The 25,019-nt window shown below is 57.2% G+C and overlaps 2 long non-coding RNA genes across 2 annotated transcripts; both read left to right on the plus strand.

The window, feature by feature from the left end:
* The first annotated feature begins 4,888 nt into the window (after positions 1–4,888).
* On the plus strand, positions 4,889–23,351 carry LOC137443291 (uncharacterized). The gene is made up of 10 exons (XR_010987847.1): positions 4,889–4,941; positions 5,396–5,561; positions 6,796–6,874; positions 8,616–8,777; positions 8,871–8,949; positions 18,053–18,214; positions 18,308–18,386; positions 19,402–19,772; positions 20,375–20,476; positions 22,706–23,351. It is a non-coding gene; the product is annotated as an uncharacterized lncRNA (long non-coding RNA).
* Positions 11,184–13,690, plus strand: LOC137443293 (uncharacterized). The gene is made up of 2 exons (XR_010987853.1): positions 11,184–11,581; positions 13,045–13,690. It is a non-coding gene; the product is annotated as an uncharacterized lncRNA (long non-coding RNA).
* Positions 23,352–25,019: the final 1,668 nt, after the last annotated feature.

Consider the following 25,019-nt stretch of genomic DNA (forward strand, 5'->3'; position numbering starts at 1 on the left):
TGCCCACGCCCAGGGAGGTGCTCAGTGCTGCCACCCGGTGTGTAACGGCCGGCAGTGCAGCCGTGCCGCGGCGTGTGCCGCCCCGTGGGAGCTCAATGCTGCCATCCGGTGTGTAATGGCCGGCAGTGCAGCCGTGCCGCGGCGTGTGCCGCCCCGGGGGAGCTCAGTGCTGCCACCCGGTGTGTAACGGCCGGCAGTGCAGCCGTGCCGCGGCGTGTGCCGCACCGGGGGAGCTCATTTCTGCAGCCTAACTGCGCTGAATGCTCGAAAATTTTTAGGGGAAGAGCGGAGAGCTTGACTCGAGCGTCGCTATGGATCCGGCGCCTGCGCCCTAGGCCGGCTCTGCTCGCGCCAGGGGGCAGCGTCCCGGTGGTCGCTATGGATACGGCGCCTGCGCCCTAGGCCGGCTCTGCTCGCGCCAGGGGGCAGCGTCCCGGTGGTCGCTATGGATACGGCGCCTGCGCCCTAGCCCGGCTCTGCTCGCGCCAGGGGGCAGCGTCCCGGTCGTCGCTATGGATACGGCGCCTGCGCCCTAGCCCGGCTCTGCTGGCGCCAGGGGGCAGCGTCCCGGTGGTCGCTATGGATACGGCGCCTGCGCCGCAGCGGGTCCGGTCCAGCGCACGCGCCCTCCTCGCGGGCTGCGCCCCGCTTTTCTGGCCGAGGGGGCGGGCGCCGCGCTGAGCAGCTTTGGAGCCGGAGCGGTCGCCGAGAGCCCTGATTCGGCGCCTGACGCCGTTCTGTGCCCCAGGGTGCCTGCGAACCGCCGTCCTATGCCGGGGCAAGGGGTGCTGGCGCATTCGGGGAGCTCGCAGTGCGGTTTCCGGTGTCGCTGCCGGCCCGGGACTCCCAGGTGTGTTCCTTCCGGCGTCTGAAGGTGGTCTGGGGCCATCGGCAGGGCTTTTGGGGGTGACGGAGGAGGTCTGGGGACACCTAAAAGGGTCTGGGGATATGTAAAGTTCTCGTGGGGCCATCTGAAAGGGTCAAGGGTCGTGGGAGACAACTGGGAAACAACTGGGAGCACTGGGAGCATGACCCAGGAATTCCCAGTACCCCCCTCAGTCCCCCATTTCCCTCCACAGCCCTTTACAGCCTCCCAGTCCATTCCCACTATGTCCCCTCCCTGTCCCTCCAAGTCCCCTCCCACACTGTCCCACTCCCCTCCCAGTCCCTCCCTGTTTATTCCTGTCCCTCCCAGTGCCTCCCAATCCCTTCTACTCCTATCCCAGTATAGGAGACCAGTAGGGACCAGGAGGCACTGGGAGACATGCCTGGACCCGCTGGAGGCATTGCTGGAGCCCTGGGACACAACTGGAAGCAGTGGGAACCCAACTGGGAGCACTAGGGGTCCCTGGGAGGAGCTGGGAGACAACTGGGAGAGCACTGGGAGTATCTCCCCATGACCCCCAGTGCCCCCCTGAGCCCCTCCAGACCCCCCCAAAGTCTTTCCACAGTCTCTGAGTTCTTCCCAGTGCCATGTAGAGCCCTTCCCAGTACCTCCCAGTTAACCCTTAGAATTTCCCGGTGCCCCTCACTCCCCCCCAGTAACCTTCCCCCCCCAGATCCTTTCTCAGCCTCCCAGTACCTCCCAGTACTGTCCTGAGCCCCTCCCAGTGCCTCCCAGTCCTTTCCCAGTCTGGGAGGAGGCTGGCAGGGACTGAGAGGCACTGGGAGGGACTGGGAGCCATACCTGCAGCACCTGGAGTCAGTTCTGGAGCCCTGGGAGACAACTGGAAGCATCAAAAACCCAACTGGGAGCACTGAGAGTATGTCCCTGTCGTAGTTTGGGCTGGCTGCCCTCTGCTACAGGGGTGTTTCCTGTGTCCAGAAGTCCAGCCCAGTGGGTGGACACAGGAAATTAGGTTATTTCCTACCATGATCCCTTGCACCACTATAAGTTTCACGGCGGGGTCTGGCACTTGCTCTTTTCTTCCTCCTCCGTCAGCCGGTAACTGGGGGAGAGATCTCCTGGCTTTGGGCCTGGCTAGGCCCAAGGCCACGGGGGGATGGGCAGTCTCAGATCTGGCCAGCTGAGACTAGCCTAGCAGTGGGAGGGGGAAGAAGGAGCCCTGGGGGTCTCGGGTGTACCCTCAGGTAGGGATGGGATTTCTCTGGGTCTGTTTTGGGTTCTTTTCTCTTGTCACTGTATTTCTAGCTCTCTGCACGCACTCACTGTTCTATTTAAACTTTCCATCACTTTTGCAATCTGTTTGTCTGAGTCGTTATTTCTGCGCGTGGTGGGGAGGGGGGGCCTGCCCCAACCCATTACAGTCCCCATAGCTCCCAGTGCCCCCCTGAGCCCCTCCAGACTGCCCCAAAGTCTTTCCGCAGTCTCTGAGTTTTTCCCGGTGCCATTCAGAGCCCTTCCCAGTACCTCCCAGTTAACCCTTATAGTTCTCCAGTGCCCCTCACTCCCCCCCAGTAACCCTCCCCCCGCAGAGTCCTTCCACAGCCTCCCAGTACCTTCTAGTACTTCCCAGTAACCCCCAGTTCCTCCTAGTACCTCCCAGTCTCACATAATCAACCAGGTTTGAAGAGACCTCAGATCTCATCAATTCCCTCCTATGTCTGCATCCCTATCCCCTCCTCACAATTAAACCATGGCTCCAGGTGCCACATCCAGTTCTTTTTTGGAACACCTCCAGGGATGGGGACTCCACCACCTCCCTGGGCAGCACATTCCAATGGCCAATTCCTCTTTCTGGGATGAACTCTGTCCTCACCTCCAGCCTAAACCTCCCCTGGCACAGCTTGAGACTGTGTCCTCTTGTTCTGGTGCTGGGTGCCTGGGTGAACAGACCAAACCCCACCTGGCTACAACCTGCCCTCAGGTAGTTGTAGAGAGCAAGAAGGTCTCCCCTGAGCCTCCTCTTCTCCAGGCTAAGCAACCCCAACTCCCTCAGCCTTGCCTCACAGGGCTGTGCTCCAGACCCCTCCCCAGCTTTGTTGCCCTTCTCTGGACACCTTCCAGCATCTCAACATCTTTCCTAAACTGAGGGGCCCAGGAACTGGACACAGAACTCAAGGTGTGGCCTGACCAGTGCTGAGCACAGGGCAGAATGACCTCCCTGCTCCTGCTGGCCACACTGTTCCTGATGCAGGCCAGGATGTATTTAGCCTTCTTGGCCACCTGGGCACACTGCTGGCTCATGTTCAGCTGGTGTCAACCAGCACCCTCAGGTCCCTTTCAGCCTGGTTCCTCTCCAGCTAGTCTGACCCCAGCCTGTAGCAATGCCTGGGGTTGTTGTGGTAATGTGTAGAACCTGGCACTTGGATGTGTTCAATATCATGCCCTTGGACTCTGCCTGGAGGAAAGCAGAAAGTATCTATGGAAGGTTTCAGGACAGGAAAGAACAACAGGCTGCTGACGACGGAAGAACGGTCTGATGATAAAGAAGAGCTGACTGCAGTAAACAGCCTGAAGTGCGAGACAGAAGGACGCTCGCCTCCGTGCTGGAGAAGCTCAATCCCTCCCAGTCTCCTTCTCATCTTGCAGCGTGGCAGATTTCCCGGAGTGGGAAAGCCGAGCTGCGCTCTCTTTGGTCAGTGCAGTTTAGGTGGGAAGTGCTTCCACTGGCTCCATTGGTCCAGATCACCCCAGTTTGGGCTCTGTTTACTTTGGGGCCATTTGGGCCCATTTAGGGTCCTCTTTGGGACTTTTTTCCCAGTTGTTCCCAGTCCCTTCCAGTTCCTTCGGAGCTCTCTCACAGTTCTCCCCAGTGCCTCCCACTTGAGCCTCCACTACCTCTTAGTCTCTACCAGTTTCCTCCCAGTTTTCTTTCAGTCTCTGACAGTTTCCTCCTCCTTCCCTCCCAGATTCCACCTCGTGCCCTCCCAGTCCCTCCCAGTTTCTTCCCAGTCGCTTCCAGTTCTCTGCCAGTCCTTTGGTGGGAGGAAACTGTTGGGACCGGGAGGGCACCGGGAGGAGGCCATTACTGTGTAGTTTGGTAATACCGACGGCTGCAGCTGGTGCTGAGCTAAACAGAATGATCACAGAAGGCTTTTGCTCTGAAGCCAGAGCTGCCTGCTGGCGGAACGAACGTTTTTCTGACAGCTCTTGGAGGAACATTTCTGTACAGGTGTTCCCCAGGGCTCCTCAGCTGCTCAGAACTCAACGTGCTGCCTCGGAGGGGAATAAAACCCATGGAAAGCTGAGTGAGGTGCCAACGCAGGCACCGCCCCCGCAGCGTGTCACCGCCCCCGCAGCGTGTCACCGCCCCCGCAGCGTGTCACCGCCCCCGCAGCGTGTCACCGCCCCCGCAGCGTGTCACCGCCCCCGCAGCGTGTCACCCCCCCCCCCCCAGCGTGTCACCGCCCCCCTCCAGCGTGTCACCGCCCCCCTCCAGCGTGTCACCGCCCCCCTCCAGCGTGGCACCGCCCCCCCAGCGTGGCACCGCCCCCCCCCAGCGTGTCACCGCCCCCCCCCAGCGTGTCACCGCCCCCCCAGCGTGGCACCGCCCCCCCAGCGTGGCACCGCCCCCCCAGCGTGGCACCGCCCCCCCAGCGTGGCACCGCCCCCCTGCGTGGCACCGCCCCCCTGCGTGGCACCGCCCCCCTGCGTGGCACCGCCCCCCCTGCGTGGCACCGCCCCCCTCCTGCGTGGCACCGCCCCCCCAGCGTGGCACCTCCCCCCTCCAGCGTGGCACCGCCCCCCAAGCGTGGCACCGCCCCCCAGCGTGGCACCGCCCCCCAGCGTGGCACCGCCCCCCCAGCGTGGCACCGCCCCCCCAGCGTGGCACCGCCTCCCCAGCGTGGCACCGCCTCCCCAGCGTGGCACCGCCCCCTCCAGCGTGGCACCGCCCCCTCCAGCGTGGCACCGCCCCCCAGCCTGAACCCCACCCCCCAGCATGGCACCGCCCTCAACAACATGGCGCCAGATGCTTTAAAGTGGCTCAGTGCAGGGTTGTGGCTGGTAGAGGTTGGAGCTCTTCTGCTGTGTCCCAGGTCAGTGCCAGTCTCTGCTGCTTTGTGGGGTTTCTCTATAGCAGCCGCTGGAGCTGCGCGGGGCTTGGGGGGGTGGCCACCGGCGGGGCAGCGCGGGGCTTTTGGGGGGGGGGAGGGGGGCGTGTCCGGGCTTGGCCGGCGGGGCTCTGCGGGGGTGGCGGCTGCTGCCTCAACCGTACCTAGAGGCCCCGTGGGAGCTCAATGCTGCCACCCTGTGTGTAATGGCAGGCAGTGCAGCCGTGCCGCGGCGTGTGCCGCCCCGGGGGAGCTCAATGCTGCCACCCGGTGTGTAATGGCCGGCAGTGCAGCCGTACCGCGGCGTATAGCGCCCCGTGGGAGCTCAGTGCTCAACCCTGTGTGTAATGGCCGGCAGTGCAGACGTGCCGCGGCGTGTGCCGCCCTGGGGGAGCTAATTTCTGCAGCCTAACTGCGCTGACTGCTCGAAAATTCTTAGGGGAAGAGCGGAGGGCTTGACTCGAGCGTCGCTATGGATCCGGCGCCTGCGCCCTAGCCCGGCTCTGCTCGCGCCAGGGGGGCAGCGTCCCGGTGGTCCCTATGGACACGGCGCCTGCGCCGCAGCGGGTCCGGTCCCGGTGTCGCTGCCGGCCCGGGACTCCCAGGTGTGTTCCTTCCGGCGTCTGAAGGTGGTCTGGGGCCATCGGCAGGGCTTTTGGGGGTGACGGAGGAGGTCTTGGGGACACCTAAAAGGATCTGGGGATATGTAAAGTTCTCGTGGGGCCATCGGAAAGGGTCAAGGGTCGTGGAGAGGCAGCTGGGCACCTCCGACGGACCCTTTGGGAGGTCTCTGCAGGCTCCCGTGGGAGCTGGGGGTGTCTCGGGGTGGGTTTGGGTTTGGGTTTGTGCTGCAGACAGCGTTGATAATGAGTTAGAGAAAGACACACAAGAGACTCAGTAAGTCTCTTGTATCGTGCTTCTATTCTGGCGCCTGACACAGGTAGGATCATTTCAAAAGAGCTGTGTGTCTTCAGAGAGGTTTGGGCAAACTTTTATACAAAAAGTTATCTGTCTATAATGACAGAGGTCCAGATGCTGCCTATCTATACAAAGCTTATCTATCTAAAAGAGCAGAAGTACACATATCATGCAGGTGTCCTTTATCGTATACAAAAGAGCATCTTGTCCAAGACTAACAGAAGTGAATCACTGACAAATCCTGTTATTCCTTCTCTATCCAAAGGCTGTCTGCCAGCCACTCTCCCCCTCCCTGCGTCCCAGCATTTCAGCTAACAAGCGGAAAATTCTTATCAACTCTGTGGTTCTGTTAATGAGACTTTTCTGTTCATCAATTCCCCCCTTTCTCACAGCCAACAGTATATTCCTATACTATATTTTCTTAAGGCAAACTTTGGACCCAGGCTTTCTGAGCTATCTTTCCCACGCTGACACTTGTGGAAGTTACTCTCAGATGTAGTCACCCAGTCTGATGCCCCCCAAGTCCAATTCATTGAGGCTTCCCCAAATAAAGGGGTCCTCATTTGGCCTCGAGGAAGTTCAGTGCATATCCAACAGTTAGAGAGATTAGTTTGCAAAGCCAATTCTTGCCTAACGTGTAAGTACATATTGCCTTCCCATCCCTCAATTTCCTTGCTGTGCTGCAAAGATTTTGAGAGGAATTTCTAGGTATTAACTACAGCCAGGGCAATCCTTCAAGTGCCCTAGGAATGCAGTGAAAACCTTTTGGGAATTGTTCCTGCTCTGGTACTCCTCAAGCTATGAGGAGCTCTTCAGGGCAGCTCCAAGGTTAGGTTTGGATTCTCCTGGAGTCTCACACAGAACGACTCTCACGATTCCAGTGGTCTAATTTCATAGCTGCATTTTCTTCTCTCTGCCTAGGTGACAGGACGACCTCACTAATGAAGAGAGATAGCCTGAGCTCTGCAGGAACCTTGAACCCAAGCAGCCAGTGCCTTCTGTGAGTACAAGCTGTCCTTGCTCAACGTGGAAGTAGTTGAGAGCTGAAGCCAGACCACACCATAATTCCCTCAGCTTCCTCTTCTGCAGATTAAACAGTCCCAGTTCCTTCAGCCACTCCTCATAAGGCTTGTTATCCAGACCCCTCACCAGCTTTGTGGCCCTTCTCTGGACTCACTCTCTCACAAGGGGTGTCCTGGGGAACACCACTCGTGCCCGGCCGGCCACCGGCTGGGTTTAACTCTGTTCCCCACCGCTCTTGGGGCCCAGCCATCCATCCTGTTCTGCTGTCCAGCAGTCCCTTTGAAAAGAAATCCATCTGAAAAAAGAAGTAGCAGAGAAGGAAAGCTGAAGCTGCAAAGATTGCAGTCCCCTCAGTTCTGGTTGTAGCCAGGTGGGGGTTGGTCTCTTCTCCCAAGCAAGCAGCACCAGAACAAGAGGACACAGTCTCAAGCTGTGCCAGGGGAGGTTTAGGCTGGATGTTAGGAAGAGGTTTACAGCTTGGCCAAAGACTCTTCTGATCCCTGTCTTCTGGTCGTGACCAGCAGCGTGCACGGGTGGCCAAGAAGGCCACTGGCAACCTGGCCAATATCAGGATCAGAGTGGCCAGCAGGAGCAGGGAGGTCATTCTGCCCCTGCACTTGGCACTGGTTAGGGCACACCTTGAGTCCCGTGTCCAGTTCTGGGCCCCTCCGTTTAAGCAAGACGTTGAGTTGCTGGAAGGTGTCCGGAGAAGGGCAACAAAGCTGGGGAGGGGTTTGGAGCACAGGCCTGTGAGGAGAGGCTGAGGGAGCTGGGGTTGCTTAGCCTGGAGAAGAGGAGGCTCAGGGGAGACCTTCTTGCTCTCTGCAACTCCCTGAAGGGAGGTTGTAGCCAGGTGGGGGTTGGTCTCTTCTTCCAGGCAAGCAGCACCAGAACAAGAGGACACAGTCTCAAGCTGTGGCAGGGGAGGTTTAGGCTAGAGGTTAGGAAGAGGTTCTGCACAGAGAGAGTGATTGCCCATTGGAGTGGGCTGCCCAGGGAGGTGGTGGAGTCACCATCTTTGGAGGTGTTCAGGAGGAGACTGGATAGGGTGCTTGGTTGCATGGTTTAGTTGATTAGGTGGTGTTGGATGATAGGTTGGACACGATGATCTTGAAGGTCTCTTCCAACCTGTTCCGGTCCATTCCATTCCAACACCATCTAATCAACTAAACCACGGCACTGAGTGCCTCATCCAGTCTCTTTCTAAACACTTCCAGTGATGGTGACTCCACCACCTCCCTGGGCAGCACATTCCAAAGGCCAATTTCTCTTTCAACCTGCTCTATTCTATTCTATGAAGACCTTCTTCCTAACATCCTGGTTTCATTGGTGAGAGCAACAGACTTGGTTGCTGCCACCCGCTGCTAAGGGGTCTGAGTGGCCCCCAAATGGGGTTTGGAGGCAGGAAAAGGTTTCTTTTGGCATGAGAAGGGGTTTTGTGGGCATCTAGAAGGGGTGTGGAGCCCCCTGAAAGGGTCTGGGATAGTGTCAGGGGGTTCTGGGCTGGTCTACCAGCGGGTCTGGGGACATTAGAAGCGTCTGGGGGTACCTAAAACGGAGCTGGGCGTATGAGATGGGGGGTTTGGGTGCCTCCAAAGGGGTTTTGTGGGCATCTAAGTTGGGGAATCTGGGGGGGTCCTGAAGGAGTTGGGGGGTTCTCCTCAAGCTATGAGCAGACACACAGACAGCTGTTAACGGACTTTCTTTGATCATTCCAGGTCTGGTGTGCTGGGACTGGCAGGACCTTCCTGAGCTGTCCACGTACAGTTTCTGTCGACACTCTTCAGCTCGTACATCCGGTTTGCTGACAGAGGGTGTGGGGTTTGTGGGGCCCGGCAGCGAGACTTTTCCAAAGAGGAGCTCTTCAGGGCAGCTCCAAGGTTAGGTTTGGATTCTCCTGGAGTCGCACACAGAACGAGTCTCACGATTCCAGTGGTCTAATTTCATAGCTGCATTTTCTTCTCTCTGCCTAGGTGACAGGACGACCTCACTAATGAAGAGAGATAGCCTGAGCTCTGCAGGAACCTTGAACCCAAGCAGCCAGTGCCTTCTGTGAGTACAAGCTGTCCTTGTTCAACGTGGAACTAGTTGAGAGCTGAAGCCAGACCACACCGTAATTCCCTCAGCTTCCTCTTCTGCAGATTAAACAGTCCCAGTTCCTTCAGCCACTCCTCGTAAGGCTTGTTATACAGACCCCTCACCAGCTTTATGGCCCTTCTCTGGACTCACTCTCTCACAAGGGGTGTCCTGGGGAACACCACTCGTGACCGGCCGGCCACCGGCTGGGTTTAACTCTGTTCCCCACCGCTCTTGGGGCCCAGCCATCCATCCTGTTCTGCTGTCCAGCAGTCCCTTTGAAAAAAAATCCATCTGAAAAAAGAAGTAGCAGAGAAGGAAAGCTGAAGCTGCAAAGACTGCAGTCCCCTCAGTTCTGGTTGTAGCCAGGTGGGGGTTGGTCCCTTCTCCCAGGCAAGCAGCACCAGAGCAAGAGGACACAGTCTCAAGCTGTGCCAGGGGAGGTTTAGGCTGGATGTTAGGAAGAAGGTCTTCATAGAATAGAATAGAGCAGGTTGAAAGAGAGATTGGCCTTTGGAATGTGCTGCTCAGGGAGGTGGTGCCCAGGGAGTCACCATCACTGGAAGTGTTTAGAAAGAGACTGGATGAGGCACTCAGTGCCATGGTTTAGTTGATTAGATGGTGTTGGAATGGAATGGAATGGAATAGAATAGAATAGACCAGACCGAGTTGGAAGAGACCTTCAAGATCATCGTGTCCAACCTATCATCCAACACCACCTAATCAACTAAACCATGCAACCAAGCACCCTATCCAGTCTCCTCCTGAACACCTCCAAAGATGGTGACTCCACCACCTCCCTGGGCAGCCCATTCCAATGGGCCATCACTCTCTCTGTGCAGAACCTCTTCCTAACGTCTAGCCTAAACCTCCCCTGGTGCAGCCTGAGACTGTGTCCTCTTGTTGGGCCCGGTGATGATCAAAGTTCTTTTCCAAGCTGCTTACTCCTGTTTGGTTTTATTCTCCTGCATGAATTGTCAGTTCAAAGCACTCGAGAGAAATGGTGTGATGGCTGTGCTGCAAAGCATCAGACTGGGGACCGAAAGACAACCTCCTGTGGATCGATGTACCGGGATATTCCAGGAACCTCTGTGCTGCCATAGACCTGGACTTAAACTCGTTCCAGATGCCGCGGTGTGTTCCACATGACAATCGCACTCGGCACGTGAAGAGTGGCCAAGAGACTTCCCTTGTTTCCTTTGTGGAAGGCTTTTGTGTGTCCCCCGGCCCCGGGGGCCGTGTTCCTCTCGGGCAGGCTGAGGACGAGGCTGCCCTCGGCAGCAGGCGTGCCGCAAGCGGAGCGGCGAAGCTGTGTTCCTGGCAGTTCTCTCTCCGCCTGGATCAGGACGAAGGTGCCGGCCGACAAGGACTTGCACTGACACAGGGTCAGAGAGCTGAGAGCACCAAAGGGTTTAATTGGTGAGAGCAACAGACTTGGTTGCTGCCTCCCGCTGCTAAGTGGCCCCCTAATGGGGTTTGGAGGCAGGTAAAGGTTTCTTTTGGCGTGTGAAGGGGTTTTGTGGGCATCTAGAAGGGGTGTGGAGCCCCCTGAAAGGGTCTGGGATAGTGTCAGGGGGTTCTGGGCTGGTCCACCAGCGGGTCTGGGGACATTGGAAGCATCTGGGGGTACCTAAAGTGGAGCTGGGTGTTTCAGATGGGGGGTTTGGGTGCAACCAAAGGGGTTTTGTGGGCATCTAAGTTGGAGAATCTGGGGGGGTCCTGAAGGAGTTGGGGGGTTCTCAGTGAGGTTTTGGAGTCTCTATGGAGTCCCTGTTGTATCTTGGGTCTGCTGTGGGATTGGTAGTGACTGGGTGCTCCGGTTTTGGTGGCTCCAGGGCAGCAGGTACCCACAGGGCTGTGCCTTGCTTTATGTTCCCCAGCTGTGGGCCAAGCAGGAGCCCTAGGGGAAGGGAATTTCAGCATGTGGCGGGTGATAGTGGAGGCGACTTCCTGACAAAATGGCTTTGGGGGTTTGGTTAGGTCTTGTTTTTATGGTTGACTCACTCTTGCTTTCTTTCCTTTTTTTTCAGGGAGCTTAACTGCTTTGCCTGAGGACCAGTTGCAGATTTGTATTCGGCCTCAGCCACAAGCCCTGACACGGAGCGGGGTGCTTTGGTGTCAGAATGTGGAGCTGTTGGAAACCCAATTGCTCACTGAAAAAAAGAAAAGGAATAATTTGTCATAAAAAAATCCCCACAGTTCCTGTAAGCTTTCGAGTTCCTACTTAATAATATAAAGCAGTTTGTGGTTTGGTTGGTTTGGTTTTTTTCTTGTTGTGCTGCAAAGATTTTGATAGGAATTTCTAGGTATTAACTACAGCCAGAGCAAGCCTCTACTTGCCCTGGGAACGCAGTGAAAACCTTTTGGGAATTGGTTCTGCTCTGTTACTCCTCAAGCTATGAGCAGACGCACAGACAGTTGTTAACAGAGTTTCTTTGTGCATTCCAGGTCTGGTGTGTTCAGACCGGCAGGATCTTCCTGGGCCATCCGATTACGGTTTCCGTTGACACTTTTCAGCCCTTACATCCGGTTTGCCGACAGAGGACGTTGGTTTGTGGGCCCTGGCAGCGACAGTTTTCCAAAGAGGAGCTCTAAGGCCAGCTGCAAGGTTAGGTTTGGATTCTCCTGGGGTACCTGTGCTTGAAAGCCCCCCAGAGGCCGTGCAGAGTGGTGCTCGCAGTAGCTCTGTGCAAGTCTGCCGTGGGCTCAGGAGGCCAGTATCTAGAGAGAGGGAAGGACAGAGACACTTCTAAGACAGTTTTAAAGAAATAATTATGAGAAGAGGCAAATTAATTCTGGGGACTCATGTGATATATCTGTTTAAGAGAAAAAAAAAAATGAAGGAGGTTTCTGACCATAACCAGGCTGACAAAGCACAGTAATGTGGTTTCCTATGGGATTCAACTCCTCCTGCATTGCACAGGACACTTCAACAGCTGTCCTGACGAGCTATAAGTAATGAACTTAATCCACCCTGTGCGAGCAATGGGGCAAAAGATTACAAAATCCATGTATGCAGTTGAGATGTGTTACGTTGGGACGCCCAGGATACACCTCATCGAGCTCTCCTAGTGTTTAGACGCAAGATGGAAGAAGGAAGGGGGAAGACAGAGCAGAAGGTCTATTTAAATATGAAACTCCTAGGCTGAAAGAAAAGAAAAACATTTTAAAGAGCACTCAGTGAGACTCTGTCACCAGCATAGCTAATCACAGAATCACTGAGTGTTAGGGGTTGGAAGGGACCCCAAAATAGCATCCGGTCCAACCCCTGTGCCAGTGCAGGATCACCTGGGGCAGGTTTTGAATGTCTCCAGAGACTCCACTAACTCTCTGGGCAGCCTGCTCCAGGGCTCTGGCACACACAGTGAAAAGGTTTTCCCTTCTGTTCCTGTGGAACTTCCTCCTTTTATTCGTCGGACACAGCGAAGCCGCTGGGTCGTGTTGCTGCGGCAAGGTGACCCACCCTGTAGTTCAGGGCCTGGGTCTGTGCCTTCATGGCAGCCTGTTCCCTTGGCACCCTGTCAGCTTAACAGCCCTGTACTTGGGGTCTGTGTGACGAGTTGTGGAGCCCTCCATCCCCCTTCTGTCCCCAGCAGCAGCCCAAGGTCCCTGTAAGCAGGGCTGGGGAGGCTGCTTTAGGCAGCTAACAGGAACCAACCTTGCCTGGCCCTTAGGGGGCTGAGGTCAGTCCCTGGGCTCCTGAAGAGGTGGTGTTGCGCTGCTGCCAGGAGGGCCGGCCCGTAGGTGGGGCACGGGCCAGAGCCTGTGGCTCTCTGTGGGGCTTTTTGGGGGTGCTGCTGAGGCCTCACTCTGTCCTGTTGGCATCCTTTGTCAGGGTAGCCAGATCCTAGGCCCGATGTCTATCGTTAGCTCAATTGCAGAATTTCCTCGTCTGCTGTTCCTGTCCGTAAATTTTTGCCAGTGCTTCTGTAATAAAAAGGTTTTTATTTCCCCTGTAACTTGCAAGCTGGTGACCTCCTTAGGAGCACCACTGTGTTGTTCACAAAGTTCTTTGCTGTTGCAAAGCTGGGAGAAGTGTGAGGTTCAGCTGATGAAGTTTCTCTCTTTTAGAAGTGTCTGCTCAGCCGTCCTCTTCCTGGATCTCGGAGCTTTGTCTCTCCCTGTTTGCGGTGCCCCGACAAGGACTTGTGCCGACACATCCTCGGGAAGCTGAAACCACCAAAGGGTTTAATGGGTTTGAGACAAAATTCACCCAACTCATTCTGCGGTGGTGTACGGGAAAGAGTCGGTAGGGGAAGCCGCAGGACAGCCTGCAGCAAAGCTCAGGACTTGTTCCCTCGCCTCTTCCTTCTGCGCGTGTCCTCGTCGGCCGCCTGTAAGCGAGACGCTTCGCCAGCTGGCTTGTTTGAATTCAGTAAAGTTATGGCATGGAAGTTATCTGGTAGGAGTCGTTGCTAAACAGATGTAGTTGAAGCTTTGTATCTTCCGTTCTCTCTACTAGTTATTCTAATCTTGCCCTGTTGGTTTAGCCCATCAGTTTTCATGTTCTCTTCATCTATTAGTAGCAGAAGAAAGGGCCCCTTGATTCCAGTATTTCTTGCTGTAGTTCAGAGGTAGAGTTGGCTTTCCCTCTGACCTTTTACACTTTTACTTTGTGTTAAGTGGAACCCAAAACTGAATAGGATACTTTGTGTAAAGCTTGAGCAGCCCTTAACTTTCGAATTATTATACTGCATGCACTACTGCTTTGCAACATTCACAGGACTGTGGTGGTGTCAGACAGTTCACTTGCATTTAGCTCCTCAGGGGCCAGGCCTTCCTTTGGGCTGATAGTCTTGGCCAAAGCTGCAATGTTCAGTCCTCGCTGTGAAAGGCAGGAGGTGCTGGCTGGGCAGTTTGCTTTATTTTGTGCCTTTTTGGGGGCGAATCAAAGGGAGTGGGGGGATTGTGGGTGGGCTGGTTCTGCCACGTGGGGCAGGGGGCTGCTGCAGCAGAGGAGCAGGTGAGCGAGGGCTGGGGGCCCCCCCCTAAAGTGCTGAAAATTCTCCGAGGGGACCACACTATCTTTAAAAGTGTAAGTACTGGGGTGAGGCGAGGCGGAGGCAAACCTCTGGTTTGCAGCTGGAGAGGGAGGGCTTGGAGTGACTGGTGCGTAAGAAAGCTTTGGAAAGGACCCCTGTCTGCCCTCTCTGCTTCTAAAAGGCTTTTAGCATTGGAAAATAAAACCCACGTGGGGGCCCGGCTGCTGCCCACGCCCAGGGAGGTGCTCAGTGCTGCCACCCGGTGTGTAACGGCCGGCAGTGCAGCCGTGCCGTGGCGTGTGTCGCCCCGGGGGAGCTCAATGCTGCCACCCGGTGTGTACTGGCCGGCAGTGCAGCCGTGCCGCGGCGTGTGCCGCCCCGGGGGAGCTAATTTCTGCAGCCTAACTGCGCTGAATGCTCGAAAATTCTTAGGGGGAGAGCGGAGAGCTTGACTCGAGCGTCGCTATGGATCCGGCGCCTGCGCCCTAGCCCGGATCTGCTTCCCAGTCGCTTCCAGTTCTCTGCCAGTCCTTTGGTGGGGGGAAACTGTTGGGACCGGGAGGGCACCGGGAGGAGGCCATTACTGTGTAGTTTGGTAATACCGACGGCTGCAGCTGGTGCTGAGCTAAACAGAATGATCACAGAAGGCTTTTGCTCTGAAGCCAGAGCTGCCTGCTGGCGGAACGAACGTTTTTCTGACAGCTCTTGGAGGAACATTTCTGTACAGGTGTTCCCCAGGGCTCCTCAGCTGCTCAGAACTCAACGTGTTGTCTTGGAGGGGAATAAAACCCAATGGAAAGCTGAGAGTGAGGTGACAACGCAGGCACCGCCCCCCCCCGGCGTGTCACCGCCCCCCCAGCGTGTCACCGCCTCCCCCAGCGTGGCACCGCCCCCCCCAGCGTGTCACCGCCCCTCCCAGCGTGTCACCGCCCCCCTCCAGCGTGTCACCGCCCCCCTCCAGCGTGTCACCGCCCCCTCCAGCGTGTCACCGCCCCCCCAGCGTGTCACCGCCCCCCCCAGCGTGTCACCGCCCCCCCCAGCGTGTCACCGCCCCCCCCAGCGTGTCACCGCCCCCCTCCAGCGTGTCACCGCCCCCCCCAGCGTGTCACCGCCCCCCCAGCGTGTCACCGCCCCCCTCCAGCGTGTCACCGCCCCCCCAGCGTGTCACCGCCCCCCCCAGCGTGTCACCGCCCCCCCAGCGTGTCACCGCCCCCCCCAGCGTGTCACCGCCCCCCCCAGCGTGTCACCGCCCCCCTCCAGCGTGTCACCGCCTCCCCCAGCGTGTCACCGCCCCCCCCAGCGTGTCACCGCCCCCCCCAGCGTGTCACCGCCCCCCCCCAGCGTGTCACCGCCCCCCTCCAGCGTGTCACCGCCCCCCTCCAGCGTGTCACCGCCCCCCTCCAGCGTGTCACCGCCCCCCTCCAGCGTGTCACCGCCCCCCTCCAGCGTGTCACCGCCCCCCTCCAGCGTGTCACCGCCCCCCTCCAGCGTGTCACCGCCCCCCTCCAGCGTGTCACCGCCCCCCTCCAGCGTGTCACCGCCCCCCTCCAGCGTGTCACCGCCCCCCTCCAGCGTGTCACCGCCCCCCTCCAGCGTGTCACCGCCCCCCTCCAGCGTGTCACCGCCCCCCTCCAGCGTGTCACCGCCCCCCTCCAGCGTGTCACCGCCCCCCTCCAGCGTGTCACCGCCCCCCTCCAGCGTGTCACCGCCCCCCTCCAGCGTGTCACCGCCCCCCTCCAGCGTGTCACCGCCCCCCTCCAGCGTGTCACCGCCCCCCTCCAGCGTGTCACCGCCCCCCTCCAGCGTGTCACCGCCCCCCTCCAGCGTGTCACCGCCCCCCCCGCGTGGCACCGCCCCCCCAGCGTGGCACCGCCCCCGCCCAGCGTGTCACCGCCCCCCTCCAGCGTGTCACCGCCCCCCAGCCTGAACCCCACCCCCCAGCATGGCACCGCCCTCAACAACATGGCGCCAGATGCTTTCAGGGTTGTGGCTGGTAGAGGTTGCAGCTCTTCTGCTGTGTCCCAGGTCAGTGCCAGTCTCTGCTGCTTTGTGGGGTTTCTCTATAGCAGCCGCTGGAGGTGCGCGGGGCTTGGGGGGGTGGCCACCGGCGGGGCAGCGCGGGGCTTTTGGGGGGGGGGGGGGGGGGCGTGTCCGGGCTTGACCGGTGGGGCTCTGCGGGGGTGGCGGCTGCTGCCTCAACCGTACCCAGAGGCCCCGTGGGAGCTCAATGCTGCCACCCGGTGTGTAATGGCCGGCAGTGCAGCCGTGCCGCGGCGTGTGCCGCCCCGGGGGAGCTCAATGCTGCCACCCGGTGTGTAATGGCCGGCAGTGCAGCCGTACCGCGGCGTATAGCGCCCCGTGGGAGCTCAGTGCTCAACCCTGTGTGTAATGGCCGCAGTGCAGCCGTGCCGCGGCGTGTGCCGCCCCGTGGGAGCTAATTTCTGCAGCCTAACTGCGCCGAATGCTCGAAAATTCTTAAGGGAAGAGCGGAGAGCGGAGAGCTGAGAGCTTGACTCGAGTGTCGCTATGGATCCGGCGCCTGCGCCCTAGCCCGGCTCTGCTGGCGCCAGAGGGGCAGCGTCCCGGTGGTCGCTATGGATCCGGCGCCTGCGCCCTAGCCCGGCTCTGCTCGCGCCAGGGGGGCAGCGTCCCGGTGGTCGCTATGGAAAAAAAATCCATCTGAAAAAAGAAGTAGCAGAGAAGGAAAGCTGAAGCTGCAAAGATTGCAGTCCCCTCAGTTCTGGTTGTAGCCGGGTGGGGGTTGGTCTCTTCTCCCAGGCAAGCAGCACCAGAACAAGAGGACACAGTCTCAAGCTGTGCCAGGGGAGGTTTAGGCTGGATGTTAGGAAGAGGCTTACAGCTTGGCCAAAGACTCTTCCGATCCCTGTCTTCTGGTCGTGACCAGCAGCGTGCACGGGTGGCCAAGAAGGCCACTGGCAACCTGGCCAATATCAGGATCAGAGTGGCCAGCAGGAGCAGGGAGGTCATTCTGCCCCTGCACTTGGCACTGGTTAGGGCACACCTTGAGTCCCGTGTCCAGTTCTGGGCCCCTCCGTTTAAGCAAGACGTTGAGTTGCTGGAAGGTGTCCGGAGAAGGGCAACAAAGCTGGGGAGGGGTTTGGAGCACAGGCCTGTGAGGAGAGGCTGAGGGAGCTGGGGTTGCTTAGCCTGGAGAAGAGGAGGCTCAGGGGAGACCTTCTTGCTTTCTACGACTCCCTGAAGGGAGGTTGTAGCCAGGTGGGGGTTGGTCTCTTCTTCCAGGCAAGCAGCACCAGAACAAGAGGACACAGTCTCAAGCTGTGCCAGGGGAGGTTTAGGCTAGAGGTTAGGAAGAGGTTCTGCACAGAGAGAGTGATTGCCCATTGGAATGGGCTGCCCAGGGAGGTGGTGGAGTCACCATCTTTGGAGGTGTTCAGGAGGAGACTGGATAGGGTGCTTGGTTGCATGGTTTAGTTGATTAGGTGGTGTTGGATGATAGCTTGGACACGATGATCTTGAAGGTCTCTTCCAACCTGGTCCGGTCCATTCCATCCCATTCCAATCAACTAAACCATGGCACTGAGTGCCTCATCCAGTCTCTTTCTAAACACTCCCAGTGATGGTGACTCCACCACCTCCCTGGGCAGCACATTCCAAAGGCCAATCTCTCTTTCAACCTGCTCTATTCTATTCTATGAAGACCTTCTTCCTAACATCCTGGTTTCATTGGTGAGAGCAACAGACTTGGTTGCTGCCACCCGCTGCTAAGGGGTCTGAGTGGCCCCCAAATGGGGTTTGGAGGCAGGTAAAGGTTTCTTTTGGCGTGTGAAGGGGTTTTGTGGGCATCTAGAAGGGGTGTGGAGCCCCCTGAAAGGGTCTGGGATAGTGTCAGGGGGTTCTGGGCTGGTCTACCAGCGGGTCTGGGGACATTAGAAGCGTCTGGGGGTACCTAAAACGGAGCTGGGCGTATGAGATGGGGGGTTTGGGTGCCTCCAAAGGGGTTTTGTGGGCATCTAAGTTGGGGAATCTGGGGGGGTCCTGAAGGAGTTGGGGGGTTCTCGTCAAGCTATGAGCAGACACACAGAGAGATGTTAACGGACTTTCTTTGATCATTCCAGGTCTGGTGTGCTGGGACTGGCAGGATCTTCCTGAGCTGTCCATGTACAGTTTCTGTCGACACCCTTCAGCTCGTACATCCGGTTTGCTGACAGAGGGTGTGGGGTTTGTGGGGCCCGGCAGCGAGAGCTTTCCAAAGAGGAGCTCTTCAGGGCAGCTCCAAGGTTAGGTTTGGATTCTCCTGGAGTCGCACACAGAACGACTCTCACGATTCCAGTGGTCTAATTTCATAGCTGCATTTTCATCTCTCTGCCTAGGTGACAGGACGACCTCACTAATGAAGAGAGATAGCCTGAGCTCTGCAGGAACCTTGAACCCAAGCAGCCAGTGCCTTCTGTGAGTACAAGCTGTCCTTGCTCAACGTGGAAGTAGTTGAGAGCTGAAGCCAGACCACACCATAATTCCCTCAGCTTCCTCTTCTGCAGATTAAACAGTCCCAGTTCCCTCAGCCACTCCTCATAAGACTTGTTATCCAGACCCCTCACCAGCTTTGTGGCCCTTCTCTGGACTCACTCTCTCACAAGGGGTGTCCTGGGGAACACCACTTGTGCCCGGCCGGCCACCGGCTGGGTTTAACTCTGTTCCCCACCGCTCTTGGGGCCCGGCCATCCATCCTGTTCTGCTGTCCAGCAGTCCCTTTGAAAAAAAATCCATCTGAAAAAAGAAGTAGCAGAGAAGGAAAGCTGAAGCTGCAAAGACTGCAGTCCCCTCAGTTCTGGTTGTAGCCAGGTGGGGGTTGGTCTCTTCTCCCAGGCAAGCAGCACCAGAGCAAGAGGACACAGTCTCAAGCTGTGCCAGGGGAGGTTTAGGCTGGATGTTAGGAAGAAGGTCTTCATAGAATAGAATAGAGCAGGTTGAAAGAGAGATTGGCCTTTGGAATGTGCTGCTCAGTGAGGTGGTGCCCAGGGAGTCACCATCACTGGAAGTGTTTAGAAAGAGACTGGATGAGGCACTCAGTGCCATGGTTTAGTTGATTAGATGGTGTTGGAATGGAATGGTATGGAATGGAACGGAATAGAAAAGAATAGACCAGACCGAGTTGGAAGAGACCTTCAAGATCATCGTGTCCAACCTATCATCCAACACCACCTAATCAACTAAACCGTGCAACCAAGCACCCTATCCAGTCTCCTCCTGAACACCTCCAAAGATGGTGACTCCACCACCTCCCTGGGCAGCCCATTCCAATGGGCCATCACTCTCTCTGTGCAGAACCTCTTCCTAACCTCTAGCCTAAACCTCCCCTGGTGCAGCCTGAGACTGTGTCCTCTTGCTGGGCCCGGTGATGATCAAAGTTCTTTTCCAAGCTGCTTACTCCTGTTTGGGTTTATTCTCCTGTATGAATTGTCAGTTCAAAGCACTCGAGAGAAATGATGTGATGGCTGTGCTGCAAAGCATCAGACTGGGGACCGAAAGACAACCTCCTGTGGATCGATGTACCGGGATATTCCAGGAACCTCTGTGCTGCCATAGACCTGGACTTAAACTCATTCCAGATGCCGCGGTGTGTTCCACATGACAATCGCACTCGGCACGTGAAGAGTGGCCAAGAGACTTCCCTTGTTTCCTTTGTGGAAGGCTTTTGTTTGTCCCCCGGCCCCGGGGGCCGTGTTCCTCTCGGGCAGGCTGCGGACGAGGCTGCCCTCGGCAGCAGGCGTGCCGCAAGCGGAGCGGCGAAGCTGTGTTCCTGGCAGTTCTCTCTCCGCCTGGATCAGGACAAAGGTACCGGCTGACAAGGACTTGCACTGACACAGGGTCAGAGAGCTGAGAGCACCAAAGGGTTTAATTGGTGAGAGCAACAGACTTGGTTGCTGCCACCCGCTGCTAAGGGGTCTGAGTGGGCCCCAAATGGGGTTTGGAGGCAGGTAAAGGTTTCTTTTGGCGTGTGAAGGGGATTTGTGGGCATCTAGAAGGGGTGTGGAGCCCCCTGAAAGGGTCTGGGATAGTGTCAGGGGGTTCTGGGCTGGTCCACCAGCGGGTCTGGGGACATTAGAAGCGTCTGGGGGTACCTAAAACGGAGCTGGGCGTATCAGATGGGGGGTTTGGGTGCCTCCAAAGGGGTTTTGTGGGCATCTAAGTTGGGGAATCTGTGGGGGTCCTGAAGGAGTTGGGGGGTTCTCAGTGAGGTTTTGGAGTCTCTGTGGAGTGCCTGCAGTCTCCTGGAGTGCCTGTGCTTGAAACCCCCCAGAGGCCGCGCAGAGTGGTGCTCACAGTAGCTCTGCAAGCCTGCCATGGGCTCAGGAGGCTGTGCGGCGGTTAAACCTTTTCTTTTGCTCAAGCACAATCTTTCTGAATTCTTTTCTTGGATTTTTTTTTTTTCCCAGGGTGATGTGAAACTGTCTGATTTTGGGCTAAGCACAGCTGTTCAGAAGTCTCAGAGACCTGAGCTCTACAGGAACCTTGGACCCAAGCAGCCAGTGCCTTCTGTGAGTACAAGCTGTCCTTGCTCAACGTGGAAGTAGTTGAGAGCTGAAGCCAGACCACACCATAATTCCCTCAGCTTCCTCTTCTGCAGATTAAACAGTCCCAGTTCCTTCAGCCACTCCTCATAAGACTTGTTATCCAGACCCCTCACCAGCTTTGTGGCCCTTCTCTGGACTCACTCTCTCACAAGGGGTGTCCTGGGGAACACCACTTGTGCCCGGCCGGCCACCGGCTGGGTTTAACTCTGTTCCCCACCGCTCTTGGGGCCCGGCCATCCATCCTGTTCTGCTGTCCAGCAGTCCCTTTGAAAAAAAATCCATCTGAAAAAAGAAGTAGCAGAGAAGGAAAGCTGAAGCTGCAAAGACTGCAGTCCCCTCAGTTCTTGTGGTACCCTCTGTGAGACCCTAAGCCACCTGAACTGAGCCGGTCAGGCAGCCAAGCTAGTGCAGCAGTGTCTTCTGGAGAGTTGATAGGAGCCAGTTCTGTGGGGTTTGTTGAAGTGAGTGGCCAGTCGTTCTACATGAACAATTGTCTTAGTGCTAGCAAGCAGGAGGCTCTGAAGTGTGGTACTTTGAGAGCTCCATTCATACTTGCCCTTCAGGAGGAGCCAGCTCTTTCATTGAAGGATCTTCCTGAGCTGTCCAAGTACAATTTCTGTTGACACTTTTCAGCTCTTACATCCAGGTTGCTGACAGAGGATGTTGGGTTTGTGGGCCCTGGCAGCGACAGTTTTCCAAAGAGGAGCTCTAAGGCCAGCTGCAAGGTTAGGTTTGGATTCTCCAGGGGTGCCTGTGCTTGAAAGCCCCCCAGAGGCCGTGCAGAGTGGTGCTCGCAGTAGCTCTGTGCAAGTCTGCCATGGGCTCAGGAGGCCAGTATCTAGAGAGAGGGAGAGGGAAGGACAGTGACACTTCTAAGACAGTTTTAAAGAAATAATTATGAGAAGAGGCAAATTAATTCTGGGGACTCATGTGATATATCTGTTTAAGAGAAAAAAAAATGAAGGAGGTTTCTGACCATAACCAGGCTGACAAAGCACAGTAATGTGGTTTCCTATGGGATTCAACTCCTCCTGCATTGCACAGGACACTTCAACAGCTGTCCTGACAAGCTCTAAGTAATGAACTTAATCCACCCTGTGCAAGCAATGGGGCAAAAGATTACAAAATCCATGTATGCAATTGAGATGTGTTACGTTGGGACGCCCAGGATACACCTCATCAAGCTCTCCTAGTTTTTAGACGCAAGATGGAAGAAGGAAGGGGGAAGACAGAGCAGAAGGTCTATTTAAATATGAAACTCCTAGGCTGAAAGAAAAGAAAAACATTTTAAAGAGCACTCAGTGAGACTCTGTCACCAGCATAGCTAATCACAGAATCACTGAGTGTTAGGGGTTGGAAGGGACCCCAAAATAGCATCCGGTCCAACCCCTGTGCCAGTGCAGGATCACCTGGGGCAGGTTTTGAATGTCTCCAGAGACTCCACTAACTCTCTGGGCAGCCTGCTCCAGGGCTCTGGCACACACAGTGAAAAGGTTTTCCCTTCTGTTCCTGTGGAACTTCCTCCTTTTATTCGTCGGACACAGCGAAGCCGCTGGGTCGTGTTGCTGCGGCAAGGTGACCCACCCTGTAGTTCAGGGCCTGGGTCTCTGCCTTCATGGCAGCCTGTTCCCTTGGCACCCTGTCAGCTTAACAGCCCTGTACTCGGGGTCTGTGTGACGAGTTGTGGAGCCCTCCATTCCCCCTTCTGTCCCCAGCAGCAGCCCAAGGTCCCTGTAAGCAGGGCTGGGGAGGCTGCTTTAGGCAGCTAACAGGAACCAACCTTGCCTGGCCCTTAGGGGGCTGAGGTCAGTCCCTGGGCTCCTGAAGAGGTGGTGTTGCGCTGCTGCCAGGAGGGCCGGCCCGTAGGTGGGGCACGGGCCAGAGCCTGTGGCTCTCTGTGGGGCTTTTTGGGAGTGCTGCTGAGGCCTCACTCTGTCCTGTTGGCATCCTTTGTCAGGGTAGCCAGATCCTAGGCCCGATGTCTATCGTTAGCTCAATTGCAGAATTTCCTCGTCTGCTGTTCCTGTCCGTAAATTTTTGCCAGTGCTTCTGTAATAAAAAGGTTTTTATTTCTCCTGTAACTTGCAAGCTGGTGACCTCCTTAGGAGCACCACTGTGTTGTTCACAAAGTTCTTTGCTGTTGCAAAGCTGGGAGAAGTGTGAGGTTCAGCTGATGAAGTTTCTCTCTTTTAGAAGTGTCTGCTCAGCCGTCCTCTTCCTGGATCTCGGAGCTTTGTCTCTCCCTGTTTGCGGTGCCCCGACAAGGACTTGTGCCGACACATCCTCGGGAAGCTGAAACCACCAAAGGGTTTAATGGGTTTGAGACAAAATTCACCCAACTCATTCTGCGGTGGTGTACGGGAAAGAGTCGGTAGGGGAAGCCGCAGGACAGCCTGCAGCAAAGCTCAGGACTTGTTCCCTCGCCTCTTCCTTCTGCGCGTGTCCTCGTCGGCCGCCTGTAAGCGAGACGCTTCGCCAGCTGGCTTGTTTGAATTCAGTAAAGTTATGGCATGGAAGTTATCTGGTAGGAGTCGTTGCTAAACAGATGTAGTTGAAGCTTTGTATCTTCCGTTCTCTCTACTAGTTATTCTAATCTTGCCCTGTTGGTTTAGCCCATCAGTTTTCATGTTCTCTTCATCTATTAGTAGCAGAAGAAAGGGCCCCTTGATTCCAGTATTTCTTGCTGTAGTTCAGAGGTAGAGTTGGCTTTCCCTCTGACCTTTTACACTTTTACTTTGTGTTAAGTGGAACCCAAAACTGAATAGGATACTTTGTGTAAAGCTTGAGCAGCCCTTAACTTTCGAATTATTATACTGCATGCACTACTGCTTTGCAACATTCACAGGACTGTGGTGGTGTCAGACAGTTCACTTGCATTTAGCTCCTCAGGGGCCAGGCCTTCCTTTGGGCTGATAGTCTTGGCCAAAGCTGCAATGTTCAGTCCTCGCTGTGAAAGGCAGGAGGTGCTGGCTGGGCAGTTTGCTTTATTTTGTGCCTTTCTGGGGGCGAATCAAAGGGAGTGGGGGGATTGTGGGTGGGCTGGTTCTGCCACGTGGGGCAGGGGGCTGCTGCAGCAGAGGAGCAGGTGAGCGAGGGCTGGGGGCCCCCCCCTAAAGTGCTGAAAATTCTCCGAGGGCACCACACTATCTTTAAAAGTGTAAGTACTGGGGTGAGGCGAGGCGGAGGCAAACCTCTGGTTTGCAGCTGGAGAGGGAGGGCTTGGAGTGACTGGTGCGTAAGAAAGCTTTGGAAAGGACCCCTGTCTGCCCTCTCTGCTTCTAAAAGGCTTTTAGCATTGGAAAATAAAACCCACGTGGGGGCCCGGCTGCTGCCCACGCCCAGGGAGGTGCTCAGTGCTGCCACCCGGTGTGTAACGGCCGGCAGTGCAGCCGTGCCGTGGCGTGTGTCGCCCCGGGGGAGCTCAATGCTGCCACCCGGTGTGTACTGGCCGGCAGTGCAGCCGTGCCGCGGCGTGTGCCGCCCCGGGGGAGCTAATTTCTGCAGCCTAACTGCGCTGAATGCTCGAAAATTCTTAGGGGGAGAGCGGAGAGCTTGACTCGAGCGTCGCTATGGATCCGGCGCCTGCGCCCTAGCCCGGATCTGCTTCCCAGTCGCTTCCAGTTCTCTGCCAGTCCTTTGGTGGGGGGAAACTGTTGGGACCGGGAGGGCACCGGGAGGAGGCCATTACTGTGTAGTTTGGTAATACCGACGGCTGCAGCTGGTGCTGAGCTAAACAGAATGATCACAGAAGGCTTTTGCTCTGAAGCCAGAGCTGCCTGCTGGCGGAACGAACGTTTTTCTGACAGCTCTTGGAGGAACATTTCTGTACAGGTGTTCCCCAGGGCTCCTCAGCTGCTCAGAACTCAACGTGTTGTCTTGGAGGGGAATAAAACCCAATGGAAAGCTGAGAGTGAGGTGACAACGCAGGCACCGCCCCCCCCGGCGTGGCACCGCCTCCCCCAGCGTGTCACCGCCCCCCTCCAGCGTGTCACCGCCCCCCTCCAGCGTGTCACCGCCTCCCCCAGCGTGGCACCGCCCCCCCAGCGTGTCACCGCCCCTCCCAGCGTGTCACCGCCCCCCCAGCGTGTCACCGCCCCCCTCCAGCGTGTCACCGCCCCCCCCCGGCGTGGCACCGCCCCCCCAGCGTGGCACCGCCCCCTCAGCGTGTCACCGCCCCCCTCCAGCGTGGCACCGCCTCCCCCAGCGTGTCACCGCCCCCCGCAGCGTGTCACCGCCCCCCCAGCGTGGCACCGCCCCCCTCCAGCGTGTCACCGCCTCCCCCAGCGTGGCACCGCCCCCCCCAGCGTGTCACCGCCCCTCCCAGCGTGTCACCGCCCCCCCAGCGTGTCACCGCCCCCCTCCAGCGTGTCACCGCCCCCCCAGCGTGTCACCGCCCCCCTCCAGCGTGTCACCGCCCCCCTCCAGCGTGTCACCGCCCCCCTCCAGCGTGTCACCGCCCCCCTCCAGCGTGTCACCGCCCCCCTCCAGCGTGTCACCGCCCCCCTCC

This window comes from Melanerpes formicivorus, unplaced genomic scaffold (assembly GCF_026170545.1).
Source record: "Melanerpes formicivorus ecotype bairdi unplaced genomic scaffold, bMelFor1.0.p_v2 SCAF_8, whole genome shotgun sequence".
Lineage (NCBI taxonomy): Eukaryota > Metazoa > Chordata > Aves > Piciformes > Picidae > Melanerpes > Melanerpes formicivorus.